Source organism: Scyliorhinus torazame, chromosome 7 (genome assembly GCF_047496885.1).
Source record: "Scyliorhinus torazame isolate Kashiwa2021f chromosome 7, sScyTor2.1, whole genome shotgun sequence".
NCBI classification, from domain to species: domain Eukaryota; kingdom Metazoa; phylum Chordata; class Chondrichthyes; order Carcharhiniformes; family Scyliorhinidae; genus Scyliorhinus; species Scyliorhinus torazame.
The window spans coordinates 315975011-315990568 of record NC_092713.1 but is presented as its reverse complement, the minus strand read 5'-3'; positions in this window follow the sequence as shown (position 1 = coordinate 315990568).

Sequence of the window (15558 nt, the reverse complement as noted above, 5' to 3'; positions counted from 1 at the left end):
TTTGACCAACATGAATCCCTTTGAATTAAGAAAATGCAGTCGAAAGAAAGAGGCCATAAGAGATAACAGAATAGAACCACTTTTCAGGTAACGTTCTACTGGGTTTGGATTTTGTTTATTGTCACGTGTACCGAGGCCCAGTGAAATGTATTTTTCTGCGAGCAGTTCAACAGATCATTAAGTACATGAAAAGAAAAGGAAATAAAAGAAAATACATAATAGGGCAACACAAGGTACACAATGTAACTACATAAGCACCGGCATCGGCGAAGCATACAGTGTTAGTAGTGTTAATGAGGTCAGTCCATAAGAGGGTCGTTTAGGACTCTGGTAACAGCGGGGAAGAAACTGTTTTTGAGTTTGTGCGTGCGTGTTAACAGACTTCTGTATCTCCTGCCCGATGGAAGAAGTTGGAAGAGTTAGTAAGCCGGGTGGGAGGGGGTCTTTGATTATACTGCCCGTTTTCCCTGGGCAGCGGGAGGTGTAGATGGAGTCAATGGATGGGAGGCAGGTTTGTCTGATGGACAGGGCTGTGTTCACGACTCTCTGAAGTTTCTTGCGGCCTTGGGTCGAGCAGTTGCCATACCAGGCTGTGATGCAGCCAGATAGGATGCTTTCTGTGGTGCATCTGTAAAAGTTGGTACGAATTAATGTGGACACTCCAAATTTCCTTACTTTCTTGAGGAAATATAGGCGCTGTTGTGCCTTCATAGAAGTTTACAGCATGGAAACAGGCCCTTCGGCCCAACCAGTCCATGCCGCCCAGTTTTTACCATTAAGCTAGTCCCAGTTGCCCGCACTTATAGAATCATAGAAGTTTACAGAATCATAGAAGTTTACAAGCATCATAGAAGTTTACAGAATCATAGAAGTTTACACCTGTTTGGGGAGGCTGGTACGGGAGTGTCGACGTGGGTGGACCAGGACAGATTTTTGGAGATGTGTAACCCTGATGCATTTGAAACTACTAACAATCTCCACCCCGTTGATGCTGACAGGGGTCTGTACAGTACTTTACTTCCTGAAGTCAGTGACCACCTCTTTAGATTTGCTGGCATTGAGGAATAGATTGTTACCGCTGCACCACTCCACTAAGTTCTCTATCTCCATCCTGTATTCTGACTCGTCTTTATTCGAGATCCGGCCCACTATGGTCGGATCGTCAGCAAACTTGTAGATGGAGTTGGAACCAAATTTTGCCACGCAGTCGTGTGTGTACAGCGAGTAGAGTAGGGGGCTAAGTACAAAGCCTTGCGGGGCCCCGGTATTGAAGACTATTGTGGAGGAGGTGTTGTAGTTTATTCTTACTGATTGTGATCTGTGGGTCAGAAAGTCGAGGATCCAGTTGCAGAGTTGGGAGCCAAGTCCTAGGTTTTGGAGCTTTGATATGAGCTTGGCTGGGATTATGGTGTTGAACAAAGAACAAAGAAATGTACAGCACAGGAACAGGCCCTTCGGCCCTCCAAGCCCGTGCCGACCATACTGCCCGACTAAACTACAATCTTCTACACTTCCTGGGTCCGTATCCTTCTATTCCCATCCTATTCATATATTTGTCAAGATGCCCCTTAAATGTCCCTATCGTCCCTGCCTCCACTACCTCCTCCGGTAGTGAGTTCCAGGCACCCACTACCCTCTGCGTAAAAAACTTGCCTCGTACATCTACTCTAAACTTTGCCCCTCTCACCTTAAACCTATGCCCCCTAGTAATTGACCCCTCTACCCTGGGGAAAAGCCTCTGACTATCCACTCTGTCTATGCCCCTCATAATTTTGTATACCTCTATCAGGTCGCCCCTCAACCTCCTTCGTTCCAGTGAGAACAAACCGAGTTTATTCAATCGCTCCTCATAGCTTATGCCCTCCATACCAGGCAACATTCTGGTAAATCTCTTCTGCACCCTCTCTAAAGCCTCCACATCCTTCTGGTAGTGTGGCGACCAGAATTGAACACTATACTCCAAGTGTGGCCTAACTAAGGTTCTATACAGCTGCAACATGACTTGCCAATTCTTATACTCAATGCCCCGGCCAATGAAGGCAAGCATGCCGTATGCCTTCTTGACTACCTTCTCCACCTGTGTAGCCCCTTTCAGTGATCTGTGGACCTGTACTCCTAGATCTCTTTGACTTTCAATACTCTTGAGGGTTCTACCATTCACTGTATATTCCCTACCTGCATTAGCCCTTCCAAAATGCATTACCTCACATTTGTCCAGGTTAAACTCCATCTGCCATCTCTCCGCCCAAGTCTCCAGACAATCTAAATCCTGCTGTATCCTCAGACAGTCCTCATCGCTATCCGCAATTCCACCAACCTTTGTGTCGTCTGCAAACTTACTAATCAGACCAGTTACATTTTCCTCCAAATCATTTATATATACTACAAAGAGCAAAGGTCCCAGCACTGATCCCTGTGGAACACCACTGGTCACAGCCCTCCAATTAGAAAAGCATCCCTCCATTGCTACCCTCTGCCTTCTATGGCCTAGCCAGTTCTGTATCCACCTTGCCAGTTCACCCCTGATCCCGTGTGACTTCACCTTATGTACTAGTCTACCATGAGGGACCTTGTCAAAGGCCTTACTGAAGTCCATATAGACAACATCTACTGCCCTACCTGCATCAATCATCTTAGTGACCTCCTCGAAAAACTCGATCAAGTTAGTGAGACACGACCTCCCCTTCACAAAACCGTGCTGCCTCTCACTAATACGTCCATTTGCTTCCAAATGGGAGTAGATCCTGTCTCGAAGAATTCTCTCCAGTAATTTCCCTACCACTGAAGTAAGGCTCACCGGCCTGTAGTTCCCGGGATTATCCCTGCCACCCTTCTTAAACAGAGGAACAACATTGGCTATTCTCCAGTCCTCCGGGACATCCCCTGAAGACAGCGAGGATCCAAAGATTTCTGTCAAGGCCTCAGCAATTTCCTCTCCAGCCTCCTTCAGTATTCTGGGGTAGATCCCATCCGGCCCTGGGGACTTATCTACCTTAATATTTTTTAAGACACCCAACACCTCGTCTTTTTGGATCACAATGTGACCCAGGCTATCTACACCCCCTTCTCCAGACTCAACATCTACCAATTCCTTCTCTTTGGTGAATACTGATGCAAAGTATTCATTTAGTACCTCGCCCATTTCCTCTGGCTCCACACATAGATTCCCTTGCCTATCCTTCAGTGGGCCAACCCTTTCCCTGGCTACCCTCTTGCTTTTTATGTAAGTGTAAAAAGCCTTGGGATTTTCCTGAACCCTATTTGCCAATGACTTTTCATGACCCCTTCTAGCCCTCCTGACTCCCTGCTTAAGTTCCTTCCTACTTTCCTTATATGCCACACAGGCTTCGTCTGTTCCCAGCCTTTTAGCCCTGACAAATGCCTCCTTTTTCTTTTTGACGAGGCCTACAATATCATTCGTCATCCAAGGTTCCCGAAAATTGCCGTATTTGTCTTTCTTCCTCACAGGAACATGCCTGTCCTGTATTCCTATCAACTGACACTTGAAAGCCTCCCACATGTCAGATGTTGATTTGCCCTCAAACATCCGCCCCCAATCTATGCTCTTCAGTTCCCGCCTAATATTGTTATAATTAGCCTTCCCCCAATTTAGCACATTCATCCTCGGACCACTCTTATCCTTGTCCACCAGTACTTTAAAACTTACTGAATTGTGGTCACTGTTACCGAAATGCTCCCCTACTGAAACATCTACCACCTGGCCGGGCTCATTCCCCAATACCAGGTCCAGTACCGCCCCTTCCCTAGTTGGACTGTTTACATATTGTTTTAAGAAGCCCTCCTGGATGCTCCTTACAAACTCTGCCCCGTCTAAGCCCCTGGCACTAAGTGAGTCCCAGTCAATATTGGGGAAGTTGAAGTCTCCCATCACCACAACCCTGTTGTTTTTACTCTTTTCCAAAATCTGTCTACCTATCTGCTCCTCTATCTCCCGCTGGCTGTTGGGAGGCCTGTAGTATACCCCCAACATTGTGACTGCACCCTTCTTATTCCTGATCTCTACCCATATAGCCTCACTGCCCTCTGAGGTGTCCTCTCGCTGTATAGCTGTGATACTCTCCTGAACAAGTAGCGCAACTCCGCCTCCCCTTTTACATCCCCCTCTATCCCGCCTGAAACATCTAAAACCTGGAACGTTTAGCTGCCAATCCTGCCCTTCCCTCAACCAGGTCTCTGTAATGGCAACAACATCATAGTTCCAAGTAGTAATCCAAGCTCTAAGTTCATCTGCCTTACCCGTAATGCTCCTTGCATTAAAACATATGCACTTCAGGCCACCAGACCCGCTGTGTTCAGCAACTTCTCCCCGTCTGCTCTGCCTCAGAGCCACACTGTCCATATTCCCTAGTTCTCCCTCAACGCTCTCACCTTCTGACCTATTGCTCCCGTGCCCACCCCCCTGCCATACTAGTTTAAACCCTCCCGTGTAGGCGGAGCTGTAGTCAATATATAGGAGTCTGATGCAGGAGTCCTTGTTGTCGAGATGCTCTAGGGATGAGTATAGGGCCAGGGAGATGGCGTCTGCTGTGGATCGGTTGCGGCAGTATGTGAATTGCACCATGGGCGAAATTCTCCCCCAACGGCGGGATGCCCGCCGACTGGCGCCAAAGCCGGCGCAAATCAGACGGGCATCGCGCCGGCAAAAAGGTGCGGAAGTCTCCGCATCTTTGGCGGCCTAGCCCCAACATTGAGGGGCTAGGCCGACGCCGGAGGGATTTCCGCCCCGCCAGCTGGCGGAAATGGCGTTTGTTGCCCCGCCAGCTGGCGCGGAAATGCGGCGCATGCGCGGGAGCGTCAGCGGCCGCTGTCAGTTTCCCCGCGCATGCGCGGGAGCGTCAGCGGCCGCCGAAAGTTTCCCGCGCATGCGCAGTGGGGAGAGTCTCTTCCGCCTCCGCCATGGTGGAGGCCGTAGCGGAGGCGGAAGGGAAAGAGTGCCCCCACGGCACAGGCCCGCCCGCGGATCGGTGGGCCCCGATCGCGGGCCAGGCCACCGTGGGGGCACCCCCCGGGGTCAGATCGCCCCGCGCCCCCCCCCAGGACCCCGGAGCCCGCCCACGCTGCCTGGTCCCGCCGGTAAATACCAGGTTTGATTTACGTCGGCGGGACAGGCAGTTTCTGGGCGGGACTTCGGCCCATCCGGGCCGGAGAATCCAGCGGGGGGTCCCGCCAACCGGCGCGGCTGGATTCCCGCCCCCGCCCAATCTCCGGGAGCGGAGACTTCGGCGGGGGCGGGGGCGGGATTCACGGCGGCCAATGGCCATTCTCCGACCCGGCGGGGGGTCGGAGAATGACGCCCCATATATTAAACCTTTGGACACTCAGACGGTTATTGAAAGAAAGATCAATCGCCTTCTGAAGACCAACTGTCATTCATATCAAACAAAATTGCAAACGTAACCGGTTAACTTTGAAATAATGTAATATAGACTGCTCACTACAGAGGTAAGGTATATTAGGTTATTATAGAGAATAGAAGGAAAACATAAGAGGCAGGTTCAAATGAACCGATACTCCTTTCCTGCGACCCTCAGGGAAGGGGAGAACAATTTCTGTTCTCTGCCCGTTTCGTCAAACAAGTGTCTCGAGACTTTTGTGAGCATGTTTTCCTTACTCTATGAAACGTTTTGTCGCACGAGATACTCTTGGATATCAGTGTTTAAGGATATTTCTCTCTTAGTTACGACGAACTGTTAATAGACTTACATTAAGGACAAACTGTTGGCAGACTTACCTTTTGTAGACTCTGTAACACTGTTTTATACTTTAAAATGTTCATAATAAAACCCCACTAAAATATGTCTGTGGATGTATTATGTTGAGTAAGTTTAAAATTCTTAGCAACTTATTAGGAAAAGTCTTAAGCAACAAGGATTCACGCTGAAAAGGTAACAGTTTAGTATAAGCGACTCTCCTGGAGAAATCTCCCACTAGAAAGTAACTGAAAGCGGGTTTACTGTTTCAGAGCTGGGAAAGTAATCTCACTCGAGTGAGAGCTGTCCCTGTTCTGTGCAGGAAGACAACTTTTCCTCATTCAATAGCTTAGTTATTACGATCAGAAACCCTGAATCATTCACACTGCTATGAGTGACATCATGGCGGCCTTGCTGTTAACACCTTAATCACAGATTTAGCAGACATATGGGCCGGGATTCTCCTAGCCCGCTCCGGGTCGGAGAATGGCCGGTGACGCGGGAAATTCCTGCCACGCCGCTGGGCCGTCGATTCTCCGGCGACTGGAGGATCGGCACCAATCGCGCCCATGCGGTTGCCACGGCAGCGGTCGGGGGCCACTGAAATAGGCCCCCGAGGCAAATCTCCGCGAGCGACCGGCCGAACTCCGCCGAGTCCTGCCGGCCTGGTTCCAACCTGGTACCACCCGGTGGGTGGTCGGACCCGCGGCCGCGGTGGACGTCCTGGTGGGGGGGCAGGGGGATCTGACTCCGGGGGGGGGGGTTCTCCACCGGGTTCCGGTCTGCGATCGGGGGCTTCCGATCGACCGGCGCCCGCGATCTGGTGGGGGCCTACCTCCTTCTGTGTGGGCCCGCTGTAAGTTCCCCGACATGTTGCTCCACGCCGGCGCGGAGGCGGCAACCACGCGCTTGCGCGGACCATCGCGGCCATGCATGGCCGCCTTTCGATGCCTGATCAGCGCGCAGCTCTCTGGCGCCGTGCTAGCCCCCTGAACACCGGTGAATTCCTGGGTCAGGAGGCCCGTTGATGCTGCCTTACACCACTCCGGTGTTTACGCCGGCGTCACCACTTGGCCAGGATTTCGGAGAATCCCGGCCATAATCTGTATAACCTACGTTCTTTTAATAACATTACTGCAAAAGACTTCTAACACAATATATATAAACATGTTTTACATTCATCACAGGTGTTCTGTCTGATCTGATCTTGGGGGTGGTCAGTTGGCTGGGGGAGGGTGTAGTCAGGTTGGCAGATATTTGAGCATCGTGGTTAATGGGAGTGCCATGGGGGTAGTCAAGGCGTCATGGGGGCAGTCGGGGAAGAGTCAAGGAGTGAGTCAGGATTATCAGGGGGGAGATTGAGAGGTCAGTTGTGCAGTTACCTCGGAGTTAACAGTAAAACATTTCCGGCATAACCATGCAGGCAATCCCATGAAACACTTTGAAATCTCCAACTCTCTCCAGGAGGCATATACATTCACACAGTGTCCTAGGGAGCAGGAGAATTGCCTGTCAGAAGCTCTAACTTTCTGGGCAAATCCCATGGAGATCACAGCATCAGGACCAATGTAGGGCCCTGAAGCACATCTTGGGTCACATGTCCAGTGACCGATGATCTGGAGACCAGGAGATCTGGGCGATGTGTTAGGTTCTGGTCATCAAAACATAAAAGAGAAGTTCAAGCATTGGTTACCATGCAAGGACAATCCTCATAATAGATTCCTAACATTTGCCGTCAGATATGGCTGTTATAGCTTTGTTGTTTTGGTGAACTGTTAAACCAATATCCCATCTGCCCACTACCGTATGTTAACAATCCCATGACACCATACCTAATGGGTGGCATGGTGGAACAGTGGTTAGCACTGTGGCCTAACAACGCCAGGTGTCCGGGTTCAATTCCAGCCTCGGGTGACTGTCTGTGCAGAGTTTGCACGATCTCCCTGTGTCTGCGTGGGTTTCTTGCAAGGGTGGATTGGCCATGCTAAATTGCCCCTTAGTGTCCAGGGACATGCAGGTTAGGTATGGTTACAGGGATGGGCTGGGGAAAGCGAGGGAGTGGACCTGGGGAGTGTGTTTTTTCGGAGGGTCGGTGAAGACCTGATGGGCCGAATGCACTGTAGAACTTTTGGGCGGGATTCCCACCCCGCCGCCCCCACCCCGCCGCCCCGATGCCGGCTGCCGTATTATCTGGTGCCATTTTTCGGGCATTGGCAGCGTCCCGCCCGGCAATTCTCCGGGCCCAGATGGGCCGAGCGACCGTCCATTTTTGCCCAGTGCCACCGACGTGGGTTACGTATGGTCCCACACGGCGGGACCTGGCAGGTAAGTCGGCGGGTCGGTCCTCGGGGGGGGGGGGGGGGGGGCGCAGTGTATCCGACCCTGGGGGGCCCCCATGGTGGCCTGCCCCATGATCGGAGCCCACCGATCTGCGGCTGGCCTGTTCCGTGGGGGAACTTCTTCCTTCCGCTCCGGGCCCCAGTCGAGCTCCGCCATGGCCAGCGCGGAGAAGAGAAGCCCAGGCGCATGCGCCAAAATACGGCAGAAGGTCTGCGCATGTGCGGAATGACGGCGGCGGTTCCGCGCATGTGCGAGATCATGACGGCTGTTCCGCGCATGCGTGAACTCGCGCAGTCTCTTCAGCGTCTGCCGGAGTGGCGCCAACCCCTCTGCCGTCCACCTAGCCCCCTAGACAGGTGAGAATTCCTCACCTTGGGGGCATGTTGACGCCAGAGTCGTTGCCGCCGGTTTTCCCGCCGGCGTGGGGACTTAACCGATGGAAAGGAGAATCCCGGCCCCTATATCCAAGAAAAGTGAGTTCACTCTGGGCTTGTGCTAAATATTCATACCTCAATCGATGTCATGGAAATAGATTACCTGATCATTTATCGCATTGTTCTTTGTGCGAACATGCACAAATTAGCTGTGGATGGGGAGGATTTTCCTGTACAGTCCACAGTTCAAATTCTTGTGGACGATATAGAACATTTGGTGGATCAAGGAAAAATCTGTTGACTTTGGGTGGGAATTTCTGTTGGGCAAGATTGAGAACTCCCAATGCTTGGTTTCCACACTACAACAGTGACTACATTTCCAAATTCCTTCACTTACTGTAACACACTTTCCAACAAGCTAAGTTCATGAAAGACACTATGTAAAAGCAATTCCTTCTTACTCTCACAATGATTGGATCAATTTTCCAATAGTTGTGTGAACAATTAATAAAATCAAACCGATTACTTACTTAATCATTGCAAAAATAAACCTCAGAATATATCGATCATATACTCATAAATATATGAGCAGAAGATGTTGTATCTCTTGGGTTTGTTTTTATTTTTTATACACAGCCTACACAAACTCTGAATCAATCTAAATTCAACATGAGCTAACAGACAAATGATACATAAAATAAAAATGTAGATTTCACATCAAACAGTCAATACAACAAAGATAAATCTTACACGGCCACCGCACCCACATCATTCCCCGCAGACCTTTGCATCTACAAAGCTGGACAGTTCTACAATATAACATTCTTTGTTCACACAGAGTAGATCAGGAGTCCCATGGAGACCAGCTTTCCGGTGTGAGTTTTACGAGTCTCATTATCATCAGCAAGGCATGCTTCTACAACCTCTCTCTCCCCTTGGTGCAGGGTGGTCCAGTTGATGTGTGTTTCCACAGTTCCTTTTCAGCTGACCAACAATGAGACCCTGATTCGCAGTTTGGTCACTTCTCGGTAAACATCCATCTCTTTAGCGCCTCCAAGTTTTCCAGTTTTCCACTTCTTAACCAGCTTGCACTGTACTTTGAAGACTTCTTGCTTCCCATTCTGCCTAACAGGATAACTGACCATTTCTTGAGAGTGTTTTCCTCCTTCTCTCACAATAATTCCCTGTGCTTTTCTCTCTACTTTCTCCTTATGTCTGCATTTGTGTGCAGACTGCCTTCGCCCTCCAGCTCTCCTGCTTATAGCTCTCCTTTTTGTCAGCAGCTTTCTTTTGGGGCTGCCAGGCATGTGGTTTCTTTCTTAACTGCCTTCCTGTTGGTGCCACTTTCAGATTGAAGACCACCAGGTCTCATGCATCAGTATTTCTTACTAACCAAGAAAATTACAATTGAACCTCTGCAATTGATGAAAACTCTTAAAAGTCCTTTTTAAAAAGAATTACAGATTCCATTGCCAATTTAAAGAAATTACTGATTATTCTGATGGTATTTTTCTTGGTCAAAGGTCATCGCTGGAGTTGCACCGAAAATCCCTCTTTGCTCTGCTCATCATTTTCTCCCCTGGCTGGTTACCAACAGTGTTATGGTTCCTTGCCACATGCCCCCCTTCCTCCCTCTGTCTCTCGGCAATGTTTTTGCTTCTGTTCTGTGTTACGTACACCCCCCATCCCCAGGTGAGATGTGAGGGTGCATTGAGCATATAACATACAGTGCAGAAGGAACCCACTCGGCCCATCGAGTCTGAACCGACCCACTTGAGCCCTCACTTCCACCCTATCCCCGTAACCCAATAACCCCTCCTATCCTTTTTTGGACACGAAGGGCAATTTAGCATGGCCAGTCCACCTAACCTGCACGTCTTTGGACTGTGGGAGGAAACCGGAGCACCCGGAGGAAACCCACGCAGACACGGGGAGAACGTGCAGACTTCACACAGACAGTGACCCAGCAGGGAATCGAACCTGGGACCCTGGCGCTGTAAAGCCACAGTGCTAACCACTTGTGCTACCATGCTGCCCACTCACTCTCACTCTCATTCTTTAAAATAATTTTTCCAATTAAGGGGTATTTACTGTGGCCAATCTGATATCCTGAGCAGTGTTGTGTTGTGGGGGTGAGACCCGCGCAGACACGGGGAGAATATGCAAACTCCACATGGACAGTGACCCGGGGCCAGGATCAAACCTGGATCCTCGGTGCCATGAGGCAGCAGTGCTAACCACTGCACCACCGTGCCACCCCGCCTCTCACTCTCTTGACTTAGTCATTAGTGTCCTGGCTGTTAGGATAATGACTTCATCTTTTGCACAGGATACACCTTAGATTATGCAGAGAAAGAGCAAGTTACCAGAGATGAGGATTTTGCTGTGTTGCAATGATCATGTGCCTAACACATTGCCAGGGTGCATTCATGTGTAAAGATCTGGAGGGCTGCTGGTGTATTTGGAAATTGAAGGGAGTGGTGCACGGGTATTACCAACATTATTTACAGAATAGTGTGTTTTTCAGAGCAGACTGAGAGGAATACAATTGCCTCATTTACATAGAATTTACAGTGCAGAAGGAGGCCATTCGGCCCATCGAGTCTGCACCGGCTCGTTGAAAGAGCACCCTACCCAATCCCACACCTCCACCCTATCCCCATAACCCAGTAACGCCACCCAACACTGAGGGCAATTTTGGACACTAAGGGCAATTTTAGCATGACCAATCCACCTAACCTGCACATCTTTGGACTGGGGGAGGAAACTGGAGCATCCGGAGGAAACCCACACACACACACGGGGAGAACGTGCAGTCTCTGCACAGACAGTGAATCAAGCCGGGAATCGAACCTGGGACCCTGGAGCTGTGAAGCAATTGTGCTAACCACTATGCTACCGTGCTGCCTCAGTAGTTCACAGTAGTTTGCCACAGTAGTTCCACTCATGCCCTTTGGTTCCATATATTGACACAGAATCTGCATCCATCATTGATGAGATTGTCAGTTGAGGCTGGACATATCTGTGTTCTCCCTCATTGCTGCAACTCCCTAACCTGCTGTTGGTCATTGTTCTGAAGATGTGCTGCACAGAATATTAATTTGTAGTTTTATCAGCTCGTCATATGTATCTATTGAGCCATTTAAAAAAAAACACTTTTGCTAAACATGAAGTAGCAGTTAATTTACACCCTGTAAAATTTCATTCCATTGAGATGAAAAGTCTACGGAGACCCCCAACCGAGACACTGCCACCGCTGGAGGTGTGAGCTGCTTGCCTATCTCATCAAGATGGAGGGTGGATTCAGGAGTCAATGGCTGGGACACTGAAGCAATTAATCACGTCAGCTATGAAGCAATGGCTGAAAGAAAATTACATCCGGCTGCATCACAGCTTGGGATGGCAACTGCGGTGAACTCAGCCCAACTCACCACAAAAGCTTGCCACCCTCACCTTGATTCTGTCTACAAATCCCGCTGCCTGAGGAAGGCAGACAGCATTGCCAGAGACCCCTCATACCCAGGCTTTGCCCTCTTCCAGACCCTTCTATCAGGCAGAAGATACAGAAGTCTGAAGAACCACACATCCAGACATAGGAACAGCTTCTTCCCCACAGCTACTAGACTCCTCAACGACTCCCCCTCGGACTGATCTGTTCCCTGCAAGAACACTATTCACAGCGCCCTATGCTGCTCTTGTTTGGCCCTTGTTCTGCACTGTAACCAGTCACTATTTGTTGATGAACCACTGTCAATGTATTCTGTCGATTATTGCTTTGTCTACTATGTACGTACTGTGTACGTTCCCTTGGATGCACATAAATACTTTGCACTGTACTTCGGTACATGTGACAATAAATATCAATCAATTAATCAATCAATGAGCTAGTCCTCCACATGCTTTGGAACATACAACCAACATGGCGCAAAATCATGGGCGGGATTCTCCGTTGCCCGACGGTCAAATCTGGAACGGCGATCAGGTGGAGAATGGCCCCCGACGTGGAAATCGCGGTTGCTGCCTGTTTGACTCCGGGTCTCGATGCACCGCCCCTCCAAATCGGCTTCATTGAGACGCGCGCCGCATGCAGTCGCAACCCTGTTGGAATATCATTGTCAGTCTCACCTGCGATGCTCCACCTCCGATGGCCGAGTTCCCGACGGCACAGTCCACATGTGCTCTCAGCGCTCGTAAGCCTGGCTTGGCGGCTGCGGAGGGAGAGAGAGGGAGGGCGGACAGTGTCCTGCACCGCCACACTCCGGCGAGAGCTGTGATGGTGGCCGAGGGGCATCTGCTAGGGCTGGGGGAGTGGTGGGGTGTGGCTACGAGGTGGGCTGTGGGGTAGGGGTGGGCGGGTACGTGGTCCAGCGCAACCAGCGCCATCTTTTCTGGTGTAATCGGTGCGTGTCATGGGGGTGTAGGCGTACACCCCTCTGCAGCTTGTCAGCCCTGCGCGTGTTCCGCGATTCTCCCACCATTTCTCATGCGTTCTGTGGGTGTTTCACGCGGCGCCGGTGCTAGCCTCTTACCGGTAGCAGAATCGGTGCGGGTGTGGCGGCGATTTTTCCGTCGTGAAACACCACGGATCCTCGGTTGCCGTCGGCACTGAGCCGCAGGGACGGAGAATCCAGCCCCTGTAACACAGGGTTGTGCGAATTGGGATCTAAGCAGTGGGCACACAGGTCGCCACAGGAGCAGGGGTCTCCCCCTCCCGCACGTCTCTCTTTACTACGTTTAATTCATGTCTGCACCCTGTTTAGTCGGCCAAAGTATCTGCATCACTGCAGCAAACAGACTCTACTAAACGGAATTGTCTACAGCATTGATTCCAGGGGAAGAGAGGCTTCCGACATCCATAACTGAAAAACAACTGTTTCAAGAAAGAACCAGAGTCCAGGTACAATCAGTGAATCTTTTTTAAACTTTCCCCTCATTGAATCTGCACTTTAACTTGACCAAGTTTAACAGCTGATACTTTGTAAAGTTGTGTTTTTTGCCGCGTGCTTGTGGTTTGAAGGTGTGTTTGCAGCATTTCTGGGAAGCAGGACGCAGACGTACATTTTTATCATAGAATTTTATAGTGTAGAAGAAGGCCATTCAGCCCATCGAGTCTGCACCGGCCCTTGGAAAGAGCACCCTACTTAAGCCCACACCTCCACCCTATGCCGTAAACTAGTAACCCCACCTCACCTTTTTGGATACTAATGGGCAATTTATCATGGCCAATCCACCTAACAGCATGTCTTTCGGGACTTGTGGGAGGAAACCGGAGCACCTGGAGGAAACCCAAACAGACACGGGGAGAATGTGCAGACTCCGCACAGACAGTGACCCAAGCCGGGAATCGAACCTGGGACCCTGGAGCTGTGAAGCCACAGTGTTAATCCCTGTGCTACCGTGCTGCCCACTTTCAGTATTTTTATTTGAGAGGGTTTTATTGCAATAAAGCTAACTCTTTACACGTTTAACTCAAGAATACCTGTCTGGCTAAACCCTCTGACAGGTCCACAAGGTGGCACACAGTTAAGTACTTAATGAATTGGCAAAATCACATCCTTGTTAAATTCAAACCTCTGTGAGAAGCAACTGGGGAGCGGGGGAAAAGAAGTCGGATCCCCCCTCCTCATCTCTGTTCCCACTCCCCACTTGGTTCGAACAGATGTTCGAATTTAAAAAGGGTGTGATGATGCCAATTCAGAATGTATTTGTTATCACCCTCAGAGTGGTCCCAAGATAGGGACAATTAGACCCCCTCTAAATACGAGTTCCCCCGGTAACGAGGAGGTGGGGTTTCCCCCTTGACTGAGAGCTCCACTCTCTCGCGTAAACCCCCCCCCCCGCCTGGGAGCAGGTCGGGGAGGAGGCTCTTCGGGGAGTGGCGAGTGTAACATTGTGAATAAATGGACTCTTCATTTTTCTACCTGGCTGATCCATGTGTGCAGATTCTACACTGTCGAGGAGAATGGAATTAGCTGCGCAGTCCTTCACCCCGTCTCCACGTCGATTTTGTGGGACCATTCTAGGGAGCAATGTTCCACATCGCCGTGGACGCCCAATCCAAGTGGATTGACGTTTACAAAATGCAGAGCATGACACCTCGAGCCACCATAGACCGACGGCGGTAATTATTCAGCATGCACGGGATGCCAAAGATGCTGGTCTCAGATAATGGGACAGCATTTACAAGCTTGGAGTTTGGGATCCCTCACCATCGGGGACATTCTTTCTGAACCTACCCTGTCTAATCCTGTTAGAATTTTATAAGTTTCTATGGAGATCCCCTCTCACTCTTCTAAACTCCAATTGAAATAATCCTAAACCGACTTTGTCTCTCCTCCTATGACAGTCCCGCTATCCCAGGAATCAGCCTGGTAAACCTTTGCTACACTCCCTCCATACCAGGTGATGGGTTAATGGCAGGACGGTTATCACACTGCCAAGTGGCGTGAATTTAAATCTCAGTCTAATCCTCTTCCTGCACCTAATGGTGCACAGAGTGAGAGTTCTGTCTGTTCCATGGCTCGGAATTCCCAGAACAGGTCTGTTGTCAGAGGATTAGTCCTTGAGGGCTGCCACTCCGCTTGAAGTGTCGCTGTTCAGGAGCGTCTCCTGCTCTTACCCCCAGCCAGTGACATGTTTGGAAGTGTTGCTCTTTTTAGCCTTAGTTTATTAGCTCTGATTATGTCACCTTTGCTCACTAGTCGCCAGGTATCTTTCTGATACCGCCACGTGGTTCAAGCTCGAGTTATGATTAATAAGTCAGCACACCGCTTAGTAAGATTGAAATCAACGGTCATTTATTATATACAACAAGTAATGATTACACAATAATCCTACTATCTATATCGAAACCTACCACTACTGGCCAATACTTAACTTTAGGAAGGGCCCACCAGGTCAGGGAAACAAATGGCTTATCGAATCGGATCTGGCCTGCGGGATTCAAAAAGGCTGATACAGGTCGATGGCTAAGAGTCTTTATCGGGTAGCGATCGCTGGAGTCAAACTCACTGTTTCTTTGTTGATGTTCTTGCGAAGGTCTCGAGCAGGAGAAGAAGGGAGAGAGAGAGCGATCTGAACTTGGCCCCTTACTTTATAGGGCCCAGGGGCTTCCCGCCTCACGGGGCGGCCCT